Consider the following 20,633-nt stretch of genomic DNA (forward strand, 5'->3'; position numbering starts at 1 on the left):
ATTGGGACCCGATGAATGGAAAAACAAAGAATTATCTTTCACCTGATATAGTTTCTGAGAAAAATGATATCCACATATGAGGACATTCTTTTTAAATTTTGATAGAACACTAAGTCACAAAAGTGCAAAACTCTTTATTTTCCTGAGTACAAAAACAAAATGAGAAACAACAACTGTGCCCCTTTCAGCAATATGGCTTATTTGAAGTGCCGCTAACAGTTGCAGGAAGACGTATGTCTGTTACAAAGGTGAAAAAATGAACAGTAAAAGACTTCTGAACATGGAACACGAAACATTTCGTTCCAAAACTGCTACTTAAAACTCCCCCCCGTGGGAACATGTTTACACCTATGTGTGTAAAATTTAGTATTGTGGTCTAGACAACCCAAAATGTGATGTCCACAGGTTAAATTTTTTTTAAAGCTCTAACATCCACTGTGAGGCGATAGTTAGAAAATATCGTAAGCAGATACTAGCAAAGCTGTGCAGTGATTGCATTGTGTCACATCATTCTTTTACTTCGTGTGTGTTCATATTGGGAGTGGAGAGAGTGGACAGTTTCCGGTACCTAGGTGTACACATAACTCAGGATCTGTCATGGTCCTGTCACATTAACACCCTGTTTAAGAAATCTCACGAGCCTCTCCTCAGAAGGCTTGGAGACTTCCATCTGCCACTGAGGGTGCTTAAGAACTTCCATCGAGAGCATCCTGACGGGAAGCATTTGCACCTGGTTTGGAAACAGCAGCAAGCAGGACAGACGAGATCTGCAAAGAGTGGTGCGCTCGGCCGATCAGATCTTACTGACCTGCTGTCCGTCTACACCAAGCGGTGCAAGAACAAAACCAGGAAGATTATGATGCACCTCTCCCATCCCAACAATGGACTTTTCTCACTGTTGAGGTCTGGGAAGCGCTTCTGCTCCCTTAAGGCCAAACCAGAGAGAATGAAGAGGAGCTTCTTCCCCCAGGCTATTTGGGCCCTGTACCAGGTGTAGGACTGGTCTCTCATACACACGGTCACTGCACGCACCCTGTTATTTGCACACTGATTATAATTTATCTCTTAAATCGTTAATTGCACATTCTTTTTTACTGTTAATTTTATCTTGTGCTTTTGTTTTATTGTTCTTAGAATTTGTTGTTTCTAATCATTACATTTTATCATAAAATGTAAACTGTAAACTCTACTGTCGTTTAATAATCGGGCATTGCACAGTAATAAGCATTTCACCACATGTCACAATGTGAGGTTGTGTGCGCGACAAACAAACTCTGTAATTGGTGCATTCGTTGCATATTGGTAATTCTGAAGACATGCTTTGAGTTTCTGGAACATTACGCTGAAGTGACAAAGTATTATTTTTAACATATAGAAGAAGCCCCGCAAACGCAGGACATCAAAAAAATTGAGTAAAACTCTTGTTGTTCCTCTCCACGGAAATCTTTAGTAAAAGGCGAAAGATTTATACGATCTGAAGAGAAACAAGAGTGCTGACGAGATCTCGGCTACGTGAATGACCTCATTTCTCCCACTGGCATAATCACTTACGGTTTACTCAAACAAACTACTGAGTTTATCTTTGATGCGCAAAGATAAACCTTTACTGTAAATATCCCTAATACATGCACCAGAAAGTTATTGAGGGCGACAGATAAATGTGAAATACTTATTCTAAAGCTGCTTTGCGCGTGGCATTGTGGTATTCCCACAATGCCACGCGCATTGTGGAGACCCCGCCCCCTGTGTTTTGTTAAGCATCTCAACAATGGCTAAATATCTTGTTTTTCTTTTAAAACATGAGGTGACTCTTGAATAAAAGAATCAATAGTCTCTGAATGGTGTAACATTTATTTATATGTTTATCGGAGTCTATTATGAAACTGCTGCTGAGTTTCAATAAAGTACAGTTTTATAAATAGAGAAGAGCTGCCCTTGACACAACTTCCTGTATCACAGGGGCGTTTCTGGGGGTGACCAACTGATTTATTTATTTGTACTTGTATGTTTTGTCAGTGACCTTAGGACTATTGTGATGCTGAAGGCAGATTAAAGCCCAACTTAGGGATTCTTTAAGTGATTCCACAACTCACTGTTACTGTAACACATGACACTTTATTAAAGTGGATGAAACAGGAATACATGAAAACAGCACTGCAGGACAGTCAATCAGTGAACTTGATTATGAACGCAATGCAAGGGGCTTTACAAAATCAACTGTGTACAGTCAAAAGTGCCTGTCAGATATGCTGTAATCATACACGTTACCATCAACAATATCATTGTGAATGTTAAATGAATGTCACTTAAAGAAACTTTACAACGAGCAACATATACTGACAATAGCCATACACGGGTAAATGTGTTGTAAATGGAAATGCAGTAAACCTGCCTAGTATGACATTAAATATACGATACACTTACTACTTCATATATCTCACATCGTTTGTAACGAGACGCCGAAAGCACCACCCTCTGCTCGAAGAAGCTTTTGTGCGTGAGTGAAGGCAGCGACTCGGCTGAGCAGGTCCTGTGGAGGTTTGGTGAAGACCATACTTCTCACCCGGCCTGCTGACGAGGTGCAGGGGCATGTGGATTTATAACACGATATTCTAGTGTCGCCATCATCAGTTGTAGCCACTGAAAAGACTAGAAATGGGCGTAATACATTAGATGTTGGTTAGCGCGCAGCTAACATTTACCATAAAGTAAAAGGCTTAAATGAGCTATTCAGCCTCGTGTAATTTCAGTTAAATCCAGTAGCGTCTTAGAGTTAATAATTCACCGTAAACGTAAAAGAAATGCCAGTTTCCAGAAAAACTCCGGAGTTGCCGGCTGCTTCGCTATCCCGCTGCGGGTTGTTATTTTGGTGACGCAACTTCCGTCGACAGAAGATTGGTAGTCTACAGTGGGATTCAGCGCTTCACCTCAGACCCCGGGCCAATGAAAAGACGTAACCGTCTACAGCCACTGTAGACTTTGCGCTACCGTAGACACGGAGCGAACAGGGCTTTGTGTCGGCTCTGACAGACGCATACTTGCAAAACTGTGCAGTGTGTGCATTATGCCACATCATTGCTTTACTTAGTGTTTATCCTAGTGGTCATAGTGGTGCATTACAGCTGACACAGTGACTGCTTAACCTTATAACTATGGCTCTCTCCTTTAACATTATAAGAGAATCGCACTAATGCAAAGCATCGTTAAATTAATTCGGACTGTTATTGTTCCACTGCACAGAAAATTTTAATAATACGCAAAATATCTACACAATCTGAAGATAAATAAAATTGCCAACAAAACCACGGCTAAGAGAATGACGCCATTTCGCGCAATGGTATGATCACTTAAAGTTTGATACGTAAAGACAAACCTTTACTACAAATATCCATAATACATGCACTACAAAGTTATTGGGGGTGACAAATAAAGCTGCTCTGCGTGCATGGCATTGTGGGAATATGGAGACCCCGCCCCCTGTGTCTTTTAAACGCTTCTTCAGTTTAAAACATGATGGGACACTTGAATAAAATAATCAACGGTCTCTGAATGGTGTAATATTGAGTTCCATGTTTGTCTGACTATCGTGAAACTGCTACCGAGTTTCAAGTTTTATAAATAGAGGAGAGCTACCGTTGTCGTTACTTCCTGTATCACGTGGGCGTTCCTGGGAATGACCTTCGTCCAACTACTGTAGAAACCCAAATCTTACTTATGTAGCATTTACTTTTTTTTTTACATGGAAAACAAGCCCCACAAACGCAGGGCATCAAAAAATTGAGTGAAACTCTTGTTGTTCCTCTCCACGGAAATCTTTAGTAAAAGGCGAAAGATTTATACGATCTGAAGAGAAACAAGAGTGCTGGCGAGCACATGGCTAAGAGAATGACCCCATTTCTCCCACTGGTATGATCACTTACGGTTTACGCAAAAAAAAAAAAAAAAGAGTTGACTTTATCATTGATACGCGAAGATAAACTTTTACTACAAATATCACCAGCACAAGCAGCACATAGGTGTTGTGGAAGACAAGATGCATGTGAACTACTTACACTAACTGCTTTGCGCGCATGGCATTGTGGGAATACGGAGACCCCGCCTCCTGCGTTTTGTTAGACGCCTCAACGGTGAAAATTTATCTGGGTTTTCCTTTAAAACATGACGTGACTCTTGAATAAAAGAATCAGCAGTCTCTGAATGGTGTAACACGAATTTCCATGTTTATCTTAGTCCATCGTGAAACTGCTGCCGAGTTTCAATAAAGTCCATATTGGAGGATTGGTACATAAATACGGTCGGCATAAAGAGGCACACGATAAAAGGCCTTACTGACAGTTTACATTGGGAGTAATGCAACAAGTTTCAGATATTACATTTACTTCTTTTAACATTGAAAAAGAAGCCCCACAAATATGGGGCATCAAAAAATTGAGTAAAACTCTTGTTGTTTCGCTCCACGGAAATCTTTAGTAAAAGGCGAAAGATTTATACGATCTGAAGAGAAACAAGAGTGCTGGCGAGTGCATGGCTAAGAGAATGACCCCATTTCTCCCACTGGTATGATCACTTATGGTTTACGCAAAAAACAACCCAAAAACCCGACATTTTATTTGATGAAAAAAGGTAAAGTTTTACTACAAACATCACTGACATATGCACCACAAAGCTGTTGTGCGTGACAGATAAATGTGAACTACTTATTCTAAAACTGCTATGTGCGCATGGCATTGTGGGAAACTTGGGAGACTTGTTAACTAGGACAGAGCTGTCTCTCACTGTTGCAAAAATGAATGGAGGTCTGTGGAGCTGTACCCCAGATAAGTAGGCAGCTTTTTAAAAAAAAAAATTAAAACATGACGTGATTCTTGAATAAAAGCGTGAATCAACAGTCTCTGAATAGTGTAAAGTAGATTTCTATATTTATCTGGGTCCCACAAATAACTAATGAGGAATTTAAAAAATATGAGGATTTTTCACTTAAAATTACATATTTATCCAATATTCCAGTCCCTGTTGTATTTATCATTTTCTTATGGATGCAAATGTCTAACACTCACCAAGTAGAGCTGGAGGGAATCAATCCAAATCCTGAGAATTTTAAAACCAATGCTGGAATCGGTGTCCGATCAATGCATGCATGCATGAGAGGACAGATGCTTTATGGCCAGCCCACTGAATTGTGTTCAATTTTAATTTTATTGGAAATGAAACTAAATATAGGCTACCTCAGAAATTAAATATGAAAAGTGTCTGGACATAATAACCTTTTTGTGTTGATGGTTGAGTCAATTGTATATATAAAATACATTTTGAGGGGCATACTATAACAACACTGTTATTGGACCGATTGGACCGATAGTGTAGACCAGGGTTGGCTGTCACATTGCTTGTTTTTGTGGATTTCACACACGTTTGCAGTGGTCAATTTGTGGAAAACAGACAAAACTTTGGAGGAAGGAAGTATTTTGTTATTTTGATGGGTGAAAAAAAAATTTCATGCTGTTTTTCTATCGAAAGACAAGACACAATTTTAGTCCTTTAAAATATAGACACTTATTAAAAAGCTGATATTAATTGCTTTGATATTAATCTACCTCTCACTATCTGGTTAAAGCCATGTGGTAATGTTTAACAAGAGGTCAGTCTGGGATAGTTGTCTTACTAGTTTTTGGATTGGTTGTCACACGTGACTAACAAGCCTCTGAGCATGACAAATGATTTTGCGGGTAGGCATTTAAAAGCAATGATATTTTTGTTTCTTTGTTCTCTGAATGGTTTGTTTTGAGTCATTCATCAATAGCCAGCTCAAGAAAGTATGGTTTTGTTGTGTTGTCTGCCCAAACTAAGCTCACAAAGCTTGTGTCTGTGAAGGTTCTCAGTCATCCAGGTCATCGTAGTCAAAGGAGCTTGCAAAGAAAAGTGTCTGGACTTCTTTAAGTTACTTATCTCTGTATCTCTGGCATTTCAGGGGCATACATAACTGACTTGTGTGACTCTGAGGTATAGGACTGCTAGCTAAAGACTCGCAACCTCAAAATGGAAATCTCAGTTAGTTTCCTTACCTGGATGATCGAGCATGGATCAACCTTAAAAAGTACAAGAGTTCAGAGTCAGTTTGATATTGATGTCGTGGATTTTTAGACTGATCTGTTTGCACTGGCTTGCTGGCTATTGCTCAAGTTAGAAAATCTTGCACAAAACACTGCTTGTCTTCTTAAAGATGCAGGAAACCTCTCTCTATTTTTAATGATGTCAGTGATACATCTCATCAACACTGAGACATGAATGTGGAATCGCTTCTCAGTAGAATTTGTAACTGCATTTTAAAGCACTGTAAATTCCTAATTTCACTGCTCATACATCGAATAATTCACTGATTTATAGTCATAGTTTAATTTAAGTAACATTAGGTGGAGTCCATTTCTAAACTTTCTGATGTCTCTATCTGAAAAAATGAAATACAAAGTTACGCATAATTTCTCTTCAATCTCTACTGAAACCCAACTGATAATTATAGGGACCACCAACATGGCCTGTCACAAAGTGTCAGTGTGTTGTTAATAGTTAATTATTTTTGTAACAATTAACTGCAAAAATAGAAGGTATAGGTGTTTTGAGCTATACCTTCAACTTCAATTTAATGAAGGAGTGGTTATTGAAAGATGTTTCAGTGATCATTAGTTCACACAAAGAGTGAAAATTGTGACAACCAAGCCCGATCTAGCATACTTCACTGCACTAGATACTGCTGTTTGCTTCAGTGTTATATATCAGAGATTCAAACTCGTTTTAGATTGTGGGCCACATACAGCCCACTTAAGATCAAAAAAGTGCATAAAACGTTTGGGTGACTGATGAATGTCAAAACTTTAACTCAAAACTTTTACATGCTCATTGCACAGATTGTTCTGTAGTTGTAAAATATAATAAGTACTTGCTTAATTTACTTAATATTTGAAAAATATCAACTTTCCTGATTGTTTATCTGCTAATTAATCACTTTGATGTGGTATGAAAGGCAATGAGGTTTGGCAGTCTCAATAAGTCAGAAAAGCTGCTAAATGTATTAAAATGTCATAAGTATATAATGCATGCACCTATTCTCAGAAATCACAACAGTGCACTAGCCAAGAATTCTCTGTCTACGGTGCAATTAATTATTTGTTTTTTAAACAGATCACAAGCCCCACAAACGCAGGGCATCAAAAAATTGAGTAAAACTCTTGTTGTTCCTCTCCACGGAAATCTTTAGTAAAAGGCGAAAGATTTATACGATCTGAAGAGAAACAAGAGTGCTGGCGAGTACATGGCTAAGAGAATGACCCCATTTCTCCCACTGGTATGATCACTTACGGTTTACGCAAAAAAAAAAAAAAAAGAATAAAAAGTTGACTTTATCATTGATACGCGAAGATAAACTTTTACTACAAATATCACCAGCACAAGCAGCACATAGGTGTTGTGGAAGACAAGATACATGTGAACTACTTACACTAACTGCTTTGCGCGCATGGCATTGTGGGAATACGGAGACCCCCGCCTCCTGCGTTTTGTTAGACGCCTCAACGGTGAAAATTTATCTGGGTTTTCCTTTAAAACATGACGTGACTCTTGAATAAAAGAATCAGCAGTCTCTGAATGGTGTAACACGAATTTCCATGTTTATCTTAGTCCATCGTGAAACTGCTGCCGAGTTTCAATAAAGTCCATATTGGAGGATTGGTACATAAATACGGTCGGCATAAAGAGGAACACGATAAAAGGCCTTACTGACAGTTTACATTGGGAGTAATGCAACAAGTTTCAGATATTACATTTACTTCTTTTAACATTGAAAAAGAAGCCCCACAAATATGGGGCATCAAAAAATTGAGTAAAACTCTTGTTGTTCCGCTCCACGGAAATCTTTAGTAAAAGGCGAAAGATTTATACGATCTGAAGAGAAACAAGAGTGCTGGCGAGTGCATGGCTAAGAGAATGACCCCATTTCTCCCACTGGTATGATCACTTATGGTTTACGCAAAAAACAACCCAAAAATCCGACATTTTATTTGATGAAAAAATGTAAAGTTTTACTACAAACATCACTAACATATGCACCACAAAGCTGTTGTGCGTGACAGATAAATGTGAACTACTTATTCTAAAACTGCTATGTGCGCATGGCATTGTGGGAAACTTGGGAGACTTGTTAACTAGGACAGAGCTGTCTCTCACTGTTGCAAAAATGAATGGAGGTCTGTGGAGCTGTACCCCAGATAAGTAGGCAGCTTTTTTAAAAAAAAAATTAAAACATGACGTGATTCTTGAATAAAAGCGTGAATCAACAGTCTCTGAATAGTGTAAAGTAGATTTCTATATTTATCTGGGTCCCACAAATAACTAATGAGGAATTTAAAAAATATGAGGATTTTTCACTTAAAATTACATATTTATCCAATATTGCAGTCCCTGTTGTATTTATCATTTTCTTATGGATGCAAATGTCTAACACTCACCAAGTAGAGCTGGAGGGAATCAATCCAAATCCTGAGAATTTTAATGCTGGAAATCGGTGTCCGATCAATGCATGCATGCATGAGAGGACAGATGCTTTATGGCCAGCCCACTGAATTGTGTTCAATTTTAATTTTATTGGAAATGAAACTAAATATAGGCTACCTCAGAAATTAAATATGAAAAGTGTCTGGACATAATAACCTTTTTGTGTTGATGGTTGAGTCAATTGTATATATAAAATACATTTTGAGGGGCATACTATAACAACACTGTTATAGTATCAGACTAATACTAGCACGATTGGACCGATAGTGTAGACCAGGGTTGGCTGTCACATTGCTTGTTTTTGTGGATTTCACACACGTTTGCAGTGGTCAATTTGTGGAAAACAGACAAAACTTTGGAGGAAGGAAGTATTTTGTTATTTTGATGGGTGAAAAAAAAATTTCATGCTGTTTTTCTATCGAAAGACAAGACACAATTTTAGTCCTTTAAAATATAGACACTTATTAAAAAGCTGATATTAATTGCTTTGATATTAATCTACCTCTCACTATCTGGTTAAAGCCATGTGGTAATGTTTAACAAGAGGTCAGTCTGGGATAGTTGTCTTACTAGTTTTTGGATTGGTTGTCACACGTGACTAACAAGCCTCTGAGCATGACAAATGATTTTGCGGGTAGGCATTTAAAAGCAGTGATATTTTTGTTTCTTTGTTCTCTGAATGGTTTGTTTTGAGTCATTCATCAATAGCCAGCTCAAGAAAGTATGGTTTTGTTGTGTTGTCTGCCCAAACTAAGCTCACAAAGCTTGTGTCTGTGAAGGTTCTCAGTCATCCAGGTCATCGTAGTCAAAGGAGCTTGCAAAGAAAAGTGTCTGGACTTCTTTAAGTTACTTATCTCTGTATCTCTGGCATTTCAGGGGCATACATAACTGACTTGTGTGACTCTGAGGTATAGGACTGCTAGCTAAAGACTCGCAACCTCAAAATGGAAATCTCAGTTAGTTTCCTTACCTGGATGATCGAGCATGGATCAACCTTAAAAAGTACAAGAGTTCAGAGTCAGTTTGATATTGATGTCGTGGATTTTTAGACTGATCTGTTTGCACTGGCTTGCTGGCTATTGCTCAAGTTAGAAAATCTTGCACAAAACACTGCTTGTCTTCTTAAAGATGCAGGAAACCTCTCTCTATTTTTAATGATGTCAGTGATACATCTCATCAACACTGAGACATGAATGTGGAATCGCTTCTCAGTAGAATTTGTAACTGCATTTTAAAGCACTGTAAATTCCTAATTTCACTGCTCATACATCGAATAATTCACTGATTTATAGTCATAGTTTAATTTAAGTAACATTAGGTGGAGTCCATTTCTAAACTTTCTGATGTCTCTATCTGAAAAAATGAAATACAAAGTTACGCATAATTTCTCTTCAATCTCTACTGAAACCCAACTGATAATTATAGGGACCACCAACATGGCCTGTCACAAAGTGTCAGTGTGTTGTTAATAGTTAATTATTTTTGTAACAATTAACTGCAAAAATAGAAGGTATAGGTGTTTTGAGCTATACCTTCAACTTCAATTTAATGAAGGAGTGGTTATTGAAAGATGTTTCAGTGATCATTAGTTCACACAAAGAGTGAAAATTGTGACAACCAAGCCCGATCTAGCATACTTCACTGCACTAGATACTGCTGTTTGCTTCAGTGTTATATATCAGAGATTCAAACTCGTTTTAGATTGTGGGCCACATACAGCCCACTTAAGATCAAAAAAGTGCATAAAACGTTTGGGTGACTGATGAATGTCAAAACTTTAACTCAAAACTTTTACATGCTCATTGCACAGATTGTTCTGTAGTTGTAAAATATAATAAGTACTTGCTTAATTTACTTAATATTTGAAAAATATCAACTTTCCTGATTGTTTATCTGCTAATTAATCACTTTGATGTGGTATGAAAGGCAATGAGGTTTGGCAGTCTCAATAAGTCAGAAAAGCTGCTAAATGTATTAAAATGTCATAAGTATATAATGCATGCACCTATTCTCAGAAATCACAACAGTGCACTAGCCAAGAATTCTCTGTCTACGGTGCAATTAATTATTTGTTTTTTAAACAGATCACAAGCCCCACAAACGCAGGGCATCAAAAAATTGAGTAAAACTCTTGTTGTTCCTCTCCACGGAAATCTTTAGTAAAAGGCGAAAGATTTATACGATCTGAAGAGAAACAAGAGTGCTGGCGAGTACATGGCTAAGAGAATGACCCCATTTCTCCCACTGGTATGATCACTTACGGTTTACGCAAAAAAAAAAAAAAGAGTTGACTTTATCATTGATACGCGAAGATAAACTTTTACTACAAATATCACCAGCACAAGCAGCACATAGGTGTTGTGGAAGACAAGATGCATGTGAACTACTTACACTAACTGCTTTGCGCGCATGGCATTGTGGGAATACGGAGACCCCGCCTCCTGCGTTTTGTTAGACGCCTCAACGGTGAAAATTTATCTGGGTTTTCCTTTAAAACATGACGTGACTCTTGAATAAAAGAATCAGCAGTCTCTGAATGGTGTAACACGAATTTCCATGTTTATTTTAGTCCATCGTGAAACTGCTGCCGAGTTTCAATAAAGTCCATATTGGAGGATTGGTACATAAATACGGTCGGCATAAAGAGGAACACGATAAAAGGCCTTACTGACAGTTTACATTGGGAGTAATGCAACAAGTTTCAGATATTACATTTACTTCTTTTAACATTGAAAAAGAAGCCCCACAAATATGGGGCATCAAAAAATTGAGTAAAACTCTTGTTGTTCCGCTCCACGGAAATCTTTAGTAAAAGGCGAAAGATTTATACGATCTGAAGAGAAACAAGAGTGCTGGCGAGTACATGGCTAAGAGAATGACCCCATTTCTCCCACTGGTATGATCACTTATGGTTTACGCAAAAAACAACCCAAAAACCCGACATTTTATTTGATGAAAAAAGGTAAAGTTTTACTACAAACATCACTGACATATGCACCACAAAGCTGTTGTGGGTCACAGATAAATGTGAACTACTTATTTTAAAGTAGCTTTGCGCGCATGGCATTGTGGGAAATATGGACAAACATTTTGTTACAGGGCAAGCAATAAGAGCAATCTCTGAATTGTCCACTAGATGGCGGTATGATATCTCATTTTGACGGCATCCACATTTTTAAGACATCTATGTTATCATCTACAGGATCCTAACGCTAACCCGAACCTATAACCTATTTATTTATTTGTTTGTTTATCTAAAGTTGACCCTTCCAAGTCTTGGCAATCAGTGCACACAGAAACATCCCTGTAACAGACAGCATCAGAAATGTTTTTTCCAACATTTTTCCCCAAACCTTTTGCTTGTCTCTAAGGAGCAATGATGACTTCGATCTCACGTGGTCAGTGAGAGAAGGGATCTCTCATAGACATTATAATTAAAACAAAACAGCTACTTTAATCCTCAACACTTCAAAAGTAATACACATACATATTTTCTAGCAGCCATATACTGTATATATTTTTTTAAAAGATAAAAACATAGCCTATGTCACAAACTGTTTTGAAGCCCTGAGTTCAACTCTTTGGCTTCCATCTTGGGTTTTTAAAACTGGACGTGATGATCGACAGAGATATAAAACTGATTGCATGCTCATTTTACATGCACGTGGGACCATCATATGTCAAATCATCCTGCGCTGAACAACACTTGAGAACAGTGACTGTCCCCATGAGCTCTCCGGCAAAGTTTTTATTCTGATCGATCCGAAATCAAATGTGAAATCGGGACATTTTCTCGTCGACTTCAATACAATCAAACTTCTTTTGCGACCAGTGAATTCGCCCCCTGCTGGCCGTTATAAAGAAGGTAGATCAGGGTCATTTTGCATAGTGGGCCACATACAGTTCACTTTGAGCTAAAGTGAGCTAAACTGCATGATCAATGTGTAAAATTACAGTTAGAAAAATTGTTAATTTACTTTAAAGTTTAAAAATAACAGACTATGCTATAATTACGATGATAAATAGCCAAGCATAGTTATTAATAGTATAGCTGAAAAACTTTCTGACCATTCATTTAATAATTTATCTGTTAATTATTGCTTTGATGTAGAATGGAAGGTAGTGGGGGTGGGCAGTCTTTATCAATAGAAAAAGCTGTACAAATGAATGAAATTGTAGTTAAAGTTTAACAATGTATGCTCTCCTTCACATTTTCTAAAGTTGGGCCAGATTCTTCACCTGGCCAAGTTTAGCCCCCGGGCCTTATGTTTGACACCCCCAAAGCTGATTTATTGTTTTATTTTTCAGACTTGGAGTCATAAAACTACTAAGAATTGGCACTTCTGGTTACATTGGTCCAAAGTCACTGGATTTTCAGTTAGATGCCTGTGGTTAACACAAACTTTATCTCCTACAAAATAAAATACATTGGTGCGGTAAATCATTAAATATCCATCCTTCCATTTTCTTTCACTTATCTAGTAAGTAAATATCTCACTTGTAAATTTTGAAGTCATTAAAATGCTGATAGTTAGCAGTTTATTTCCGGTAAATGGATTTTGAGGAAAAAGAAAGAAAGAAAAATGTGGCTTTAATTTGTGGAGAACATGTTGCTGAAAAACACATTTTACCTATGATGAGTTTTATGTCATGCAAAGCCTATTTGCATGTGTGTGTGTGTGTGTGTGTGTGTGTGTGTGTGTGTGTGTGTGTGTGTGTGTGTGTGTGTGTGTTTTGTGAGCAATTGTAACTTCTTATCTTTGTCTACAAAACAAAAAGATACATGTAAAGGTCAGCTTAGGGACTATATTTAAAATACTTCAGAATGCTAATCCCCTTCACATTACCACATTTTTTGCTGCCACAGAAACACTGACCACATGTAAAAACTCACTAACTGTGAATACGACACAAACACCGGCTGTAGAAATGCCCTCAAGGAAAGCAGTGGCTCAATCTTCATGTCTTACATTTTCTCTAATCCTACCTGCTTTAGTGAGATTTTTATGTCAAATCACAAAATTACTTTAAACTAACTATTAAACCTAAGTTGATTTAACTCACACTCAAAGCAGCAAGCGAACATATGCTTTCAAAGTTAAACCAGTTTAAAATGCAGGTGCTCTTTCACACTCATCGTTATCTGTCAAGTGGAAGAACTAGTGTGGAGGTGCTCGAACAGATGGAGCGCGGTGGGTTTGTGCATTTATACAAAATCTAATTTTGGTTCTTTATTCAGTTTAGGTAGCTGGTTACTGCTCGCAGTGATTCTGTGGCTTAAAGTTTCACTGCGGCACTGAATCTCATCAGTTGTCAGTAATTTTTCACAATCCCCGGAGAGCGCCCTCGTCATTTCTGTCGGCCTCCCTGTGGCTGTGCGGGGACAGGGAGGGCTGTCAAACTGTGCCTGCCCGAGAGCGCCTGGGTTGATGAGTCATAATAAGGGCTGTCCAGGTGGTGAAAATGAGGCTGTGTGAGTGTGTGTGTGTGTGTGTGTGTGTGTGTACATTTACAGTACAATAAATTTGTTCTCCTCTTATGGATGCTATACTTTATTATAAATTTTTGATCACGTCAAGTCAGTTGTACGTATGTGTGTGTGTGTCTTGGGGGCTAGAGAGAGAAGGAAAAACAGAGTAAGAGAGAGAGAGAGAACAGGAGTCAGTGGGAGGGAGAGGAGAGGCGAGCAGAGCGGAGTGTTCACTCCATTTCTTGGGGATTTTCGAGTCTCTCACTGCGGATTGTCTCCTCTTCTTTAGAAGTGAAAGTCGACTTTAACTCCGTTAATCATTCGGGCAGATTGCCTGTAACAAAGTCCCACTCTCTGGATGGAGAAAGGCTGCTGCAAAATGAGGGCTTTGTGTTTGAACTTTGCCATCACCTGTCTGTGGCTTCTTCCTTCATCAGTGAGTAGACTGCAGACAGCCTTTGCACCAAGTGCATGAAGAGTTACTTCCATTCAGATTTCCTGTAAATGTGTACCATTGATTATTAGCGATCAGTACGTTATAATCAAATTTATGTGCTGCTTGATTTCTGCCACTCATTCTGAGATTACAGCACTGTTGCAGAATAAGACATGGACTGTCAAAATTATCCCAAACATCACTGTAGTTTTAAAAGGTAACAAGTAACTTGCCATGGGATTTTAAGAAGTAGAAAAGAGTTTAAATGACTTGGTAAAGACTTCATGGGATTTGCTGTTTTGAGAATATTGTGAGAAAAAAAAAATCAGAGACCTGTTCATTTTTAGGAATGAGAAACGGTGTCTTGCTCTGATGTGATTCGCTTTGTTACTTTCAAACTTAAGACCGAAGACGTTTTCATTGTGTGAAATTGTACTAGGACTTGATTAAAGTGGAATCTTTTGTTAGATAAAGTTCAGGAAGGATGAATATATATACCGCTTTCACATTTTAAATTAGTTCCAGTCCCATGGTGTCTAATTCTCTTTCAAGCGTAGTTGTAATTTAATCTGCGCCCCTTTCTTTAATTCAACTTTCTCATGCTGCACGAGCAGCAGACTGCATCATCTGCATCTCTGGTATTTAAGATGTCAAGTGCAAACCCTCAAAGCAACCTCATTTTGTGCTTTATTGCTTGAACTAAATGAGTGCACGGGCTTTGTCAGTCTGAAGAAGTTTCATCACCCTGGGGCTTAAAAACATTCAAACTTATTTTTCTTTTCTTTTTTTCTTCTTGGTTAAGCCGTTAAAAAAAAACAACCCAAAAAACTGACACATTAAGGAACTTTTTAGCCAGTGGCAAGAATTCTATCTCTCTGTCCTTAAAAAAAGCAAACACTCCTCCCAGGCTTTTCAGTTGCTTTTCAGTTTTTACTTTTTTTTTTGCTTCTGCAGGTACTTTTACGTGTTGTGCTTGTATCCCCTCCACTGCTGTTGCTCAGTTGCAGTCACTGTGCTAGCATCTTGACACTGAGCCAGTGACATTGCTGTCACACTGTGGGCTCCAATTAGGGCAGGTGAGAACAGCACGTAGCTGGAGCTTTGGGTTTGTAACAATAGGCGCAGCTGGAGCGCACTTGGTTAGGGGAGGAAGGCAGAGATTGGCACACAGGGATGAGGTGGTTGGGGGGGGGGATGAGAATCCTGCTTGTTTGAGTAAAATAATGATATCCTGGGAGCTGTTTATTCAGAAATCTAGGTGAGATTAGCCCTAAACCTCCATCTTCCTCTGACACATTATGGCAAAAACAGAAATCAAGTCCTAAACAGTGAATGTGAACAACTCATGTCCCTAGAGGCGTAAAAAAATCTTGTCCCATCACCCACAGAGCATCCACCATTACACCTAAGCTAAAGTAAGTGTTTATATAAAAAGAGAAGTGTCCAATTAGTTTTTATCCTAAACTCATTGTGCAAAATTGGTGTTATATACTTTTTGTATATACAGTTTGCATACTGAGACGTAGCTTCACGTGTCAGCCATGCAGAGCAAATGTGTTACATAAACATCACTTGATTTATTGGGATTTGTGTATTTTAATAGACACAACAGCAGGTGGTTGCCTGGCTTATGATAAGCTGCTTCATCAGTATGAAGACGTATTTAGTTTTCATGGTCACACTCTTATATTTTTGGAGTGCTATTTCTTTTTTAAACCCAAGAGGGACATTCAAGTGGAGTTAATTACCGTATTTCTCTGTGTTAATGATGTCTTCAGTTCTGCGTGAGCTGTGCATGAAATGTGGCGCTATCACAGAAGCCAAAATATTTAACATTAAAGCAATTAGTGGCAACAGATTGGTTTTTAGTTCCTGTAAAATATATTTGGAGTGTTTCTCCGGTACAGTGGAGTCAACACTGTAAGAGGCAGCTTAATGTATCATTTTGATGTGGTGTATTTTTTTCATATAATCTGCAGGCTGTTCACCCATACTGTTTCATCAGATTTGACTTCAGGGGAAAGGCCAGGGAGCGTAGATACCTTTATACAATCTATTTCCCGAAAAAGGGACAAAATAGGACAGTAGAAGGAAGGAGGACAATGTGGGTGGAAGTGATGAATACAACGAACAAAACATGAAGTCGTAAGCTCTTACCTAACAAGATGCATTCAGGTGAAAACTTAATCCCTTATTCATTTCAAGAAGCTGTCCAAATCAATCCAAGATTAGAAGCTGGGATATTTAAGGTAATGAAGAGGAGGAGGAGGAAAAAGGTTAAAGATTTTTTAGTCTTTTTGAGACCACTGAGACATATTTGGCACAGAAGGAGCTCAATATGGAAATGTGCCTGAAACAGATGCATATTTTTCATATTTTCATACATTTATTATTTTATTGATTCTTCAGCAGCCACGTTTCTCTCTATCTCAAGCATATTGATTAATCAGCCTATAGACGGTCCATTACCAAGGTCGTGCAGAAACGACGATTGAAAGTTTTAAAGGGGGAGTGAGAGAGGACGAACGGACGGGCAAATTAAAACGTGTTAATGGCAACAAGAACGGGACTGTGTTTGTTTGTGGTGTGGGTGTGTGCATGTTCCTCATTACTGTAGTCCTTGCCTGAAGGAGATAACCTATTGATCACAGTCAATTTCAAGACGTTCTCAGTGCGAGGGCCCGCAACACTCAAGAATAATTATTTAAATCGATTATGTGCTGCCTTATAGTGCAGCTACAGTCAAGCTGTCCTTCCTTTGTGGTCATTCAGGTGGTCAAGGGCAGTTTTGCTCTTCGTCTTTCTTGTCACTTTCTGCAGTCCAACAACAAAATCGTGTGACTTTTTTACTGTCGTTTTTTTTACTGTAGTTAATGGTGACAATGTTGACAACCCCAGAGTTGTTTTGGGTTACAGTCGATATTATAAAGTTCTTGTAGTTGTCTGTGAGCATTGGTGGATATGAGTTTCATTTGGTGCTTTTAAGAGTTGTTTTATTAGTATAACAAAACACAAAAGTAGTTTGCGGCTAATCAAAGAGGTTCGATTTTAGGATTTGGGTCTCTCTTTCTTTTTCTGCCTCTCTTTGATATATCAGTATCTACGCCAGTATCAAAAAGCTGGATGAAATTTTACATGTGGTGCTTACTGAATTCAAAATAAATAAAAAGATAAATAAAAAACAAGGCAACGTGTCTTTTCACTACTTGGCAAATCGGCCAATTACAACACAAATTTGGGGGATTTTTTTCCTAACAGGGACTGTTTCTTCAGTTAAAACAATCTACAAAATGTTATATTCTGTAGTGTTTATGGAAAAATGGTGTGCAAAAGCACAACACTGTGGCCAAATTCCATTTGTCTCCATTGTTTTGAAACTGCACCGGAGATCTCAAAAACTGGCATCTCAGTGTTTAATGCAAAGTAAAATGCATATATATATATATATATAAACACACACATACATATATATATATATTACCCCTGTGGATACACAGTTGTGGTGAGATGTTTAGACTCATCATGGGCATAAATGTCATGGTAATGTGGGGCTTGTAATGATTTCTTTGAACTGTTCTTTTTCCAGGGTGGAATGATCGTACAGCAAACATCTGTAATGGTTTAAGAAAAATAAATAAGTATGTACACAAGTTTTAATTTCTTTTGGACAACAAGCTTCTAGCATAATTCTGGCTGGATATTTGACCAATCTTCATTTAAACAAGGTTGTTTAATGGCATGGAGCTTTTAAGCAGGGTCTACACATTTTAAACGGGACTGAGGTTGTGGCTTTGGCACGGCCATTCCAGAAACATAATGGGCCATTTCTAAACAGCTACAAATTTGAGGATAATCGGTTTAATGTAAGAAAAATTATTAGGATGTGTTACCACTTTGTCAAAGTGTGAAAGAACACCCAAGCTGTCCCCTCAGATGAGATGAAATTGGTTAGGATGTTCAGGAATAACCAGGTAACCACCATGGAAATTTTACATTTCCACTTTTAGGCTTGACTAAGATTGCAGATACTCACACAGACAAGTCAAATGGCTTCTGGAGAAAATTTTAATGGTCGATAATTCAAAGATTGACCTGTGTGGTTACAATGACAAGAGGTTGTTGGAGGAGTAAGGGCGAGGTTCTAAGACCACTGTACCTGTTGTCAAGCATGGTGGTGGTCACATAATGCCCTGGGTCTGTTCTGCTCCCATTGGTACTGGTATATTGCACACGGTAGATGGAATAATGAAGAAGGGGTCTCTCCGAATACTTCAACTTCACCTCAAATCAACAGCTTGGACACAACTGCATGTCCGAGTTGGACAATGATTTCAAACATCTCAAAAACATGATAAAGCAGGCTAACAATAAGCTTCTGGAATGGCATTCCCAAAGTACAAATCTCAATCCTATTGGGAATTTGTGGACTATGCTTCAAAGAAGCCAAGTAGAGTGTTCAAATATCCTGCAAGAATGATGCCAGATACATGTTGGTGGCTACCAATAGTGTTTGGTCTAGGTGAAACTTACTAAGACATTTAACCAAATGTTAGTGGGGTTTATGCATGCTTTTGAGCTTAGATAAAATCCAAAACATTTCAGACTTGTGAAGCTAATTCTTGTTTTATTTTTTTAAGTCATTAAATATGTATGTTGTACAATCCCTGGAAAAAGAACAGTTCACTAAAACCCCAAAGCCCCATGACATTTATGCCCATAGTGACTGTTAACTTCTGAGCACAGCTGTATGTAAGCTGACAAATAAGCTATATCTTGCAACAATGGATGAAGAACATTTTCAAAATTCACTATTTTATACTTTTTTTCCACAGGTCCAAGAGATATCCAAGAAACTGGAATTCCAAAGCCAAGAGTGGGGTGAGGCGGAAGGAGGAAGAGAAGGTGCTGGTGGAGCAGCACTGAAAGTTAAACATATCTCCAAAGATTTACAGATCATCTCCACCAAACATAAAACACCTGCTTATGGCTCGCTTGGCCCATACGGTTGGCCTCAGAACTTCTCACAAGCCCTGGATCAGTATCTGTATCGTCCTCCTCCCAAATCCAAACCTCCAGCTAAAACTTCCCCAAAGGCCAAAAAGATCCTGGGCTGGGGGGATTTTTACTTTAATGTGAAAACAGTGAAATTTAGCCTCTTGGTGACAGGGAAGATTGTGGATCACATCAATGGAACATTCAGCGTCTACTTCCGCCACAATTCATCCCGTCTGGGGAACATATCTGTCAGCATCGTTCCACCTTCCAAAGCTGTGGGATGGGAGGTTCTTGATCCTGCATCTCAGAGTGTTCACACTAAAAACTCAGTACTGCTCCCAGATCTGATGTCCCAGTTGCCAAGCCCTCCTCAGTCCACCAGCTCCACTCCTCCCGAACAGCAGAAGCAGCAGCAGGACATGATGATGGTGACTGAACTCAACTGCCGGATCGAGTACCAGAGAACCAACCGGTCCAAGAAGACCAAGCCCTGCATGTACGACCCAGGCCAGACATGCTACTCAGAAAACACCCAGTCCCAGGCAGCCTGGATCTGTGCCAAACCATTTAAGGTTATATGCATCTTCATCGCCTTCACTGGCACAGATTACAGACTGGTGCAGAAAGTTTGCCCTGAGCAGAACCAGCAACACTTTGGGTGACAAATTCTGAGATATGATACACTGACTTCTCACTCGTCCTTCAAACATCCTTCAGAATCATATGTTCAGTTTTCCAAACACCTTCAACATAAAGATACATCGTCAGCCTGTCAGTGAATGCAGATTGAGTCAAAACTTGTATTGTCTTTTTTAAGGATTTAAGTTTTGTGTAAGCTTTGTGTTGTCTGAAAGCACACTCATTAAAACATTAACGCTGATTTTGAATTTGTGTTTAAAACTTTTGCCTCACGATTATGCATTAATTAAGGTTTCCATCCAAAATTTGACTTGTATTCTTATTTTTTTTTACTTAAAAAATAATGATAATATTGTATATGTATCTATGTTTAAGGACAGAATCACATGTAGGTTTTCTTTTAAAGCACAGACTGACTTCAGCTAATGTTTTTACTATGAAAATGTTTCTATGCCTGTTTGTTTTATGGAAGTTTCCTATTCAAAGAACTCACAGAGCGAGATGAAAGGGATTATTTACTGTAGTCATTATTATCAGTGACACAAAGTA

General features: G+C 38.5%; 7 non-coding genes and 1 pseudogene across 7 annotated transcripts; 1 reads left to right on the forward strand and 7 right to left on the reverse strand.

The window, feature by feature from the left end:
* Nucleotides 1-1,379: 1,379 nt before the first annotated feature.
* On the reverse strand, nt 1,380-1,494 carry LOC146644844 (U5 spliceosomal RNA). Its single transcript, XR_014909188.1, has one exon. It is a non-coding gene; the product is annotated as a U5 spliceosomal RNA (small nuclear RNA).
* Nucleotides 1,495-3,749: 2,255 nt separating this feature from the next.
* Nucleotides 3,750-3,863, reverse strand: LOC146644845 (U5 spliceosomal RNA). Its single transcript, XR_014909190.1, has one exon. It is a non-coding gene; the product is annotated as a U5 spliceosomal RNA (small nuclear RNA).
* Nucleotides 3,864-4,400: 537 nt separating this feature from the next.
* Nucleotides 4,401-4,514, reverse strand: LOC146644846 (U5 spliceosomal RNA). Its single transcript, XR_014909185.1, has one exon. It is a non-coding gene; the product is annotated as a U5 spliceosomal RNA (small nuclear RNA).
* A 2,668-nt stretch (nt 4,515-7,182) lies between these two features.
* Nucleotides 7,183-7,296, reverse strand: LOC146644847 (U5 spliceosomal RNA). The gene has a single exon (XR_014909186.1). It is a non-coding gene; the product is annotated as a U5 spliceosomal RNA (small nuclear RNA).
* Nucleotides 7,297-7,841: 545 nt separating this feature from the next.
* Nucleotides 7,842-7,955, reverse strand: LOC146644848 (U5 spliceosomal RNA). Its single transcript, XR_014909183.1, has one exon. It is a non-coding gene; the product is annotated as a U5 spliceosomal RNA (small nuclear RNA).
* Nucleotides 7,956-10,634: 2,679 nt separating this feature from the next.
* LOC146644849 (U5 spliceosomal RNA) lies at nt 10,635-10,748 on the reverse strand. Its single transcript, XR_014909187.1, has one exon. It is a non-coding gene; the product is annotated as a U5 spliceosomal RNA (small nuclear RNA).
* A 535-nt stretch (nt 10,749-11,283) lies between these two features.
* LOC146644850 (U5 spliceosomal RNA) lies at nt 11,284-11,397 on the reverse strand. Its single transcript, XR_014909184.1, has one exon. It is a non-coding gene; the product is annotated as a U5 spliceosomal RNA (small nuclear RNA).
* A 7,006-nt stretch (nt 11,398-18,403) lies between these two features.
* Nucleotides 18,404-20,513, forward strand: LOC146644851 (neurexophilin-4 pseudogene; annotated as a pseudogene).
* The last annotated feature ends 120 nt before the right edge of the window (nt 20,514-20,633 follow it).

Source organism: Rhamphochromis longiceps, linkage group LG20 (assembly GCF_057381845.1).
Source record: "Rhamphochromis longiceps isolate RC_006_pf linkage group LG20, R_longiceps_female_GT1.1, whole genome shotgun sequence".
NCBI classification, from domain to species: domain Eukaryota; kingdom Metazoa; phylum Chordata; class Actinopteri; order Cichliformes; family Cichlidae; genus Rhamphochromis; species Rhamphochromis longiceps.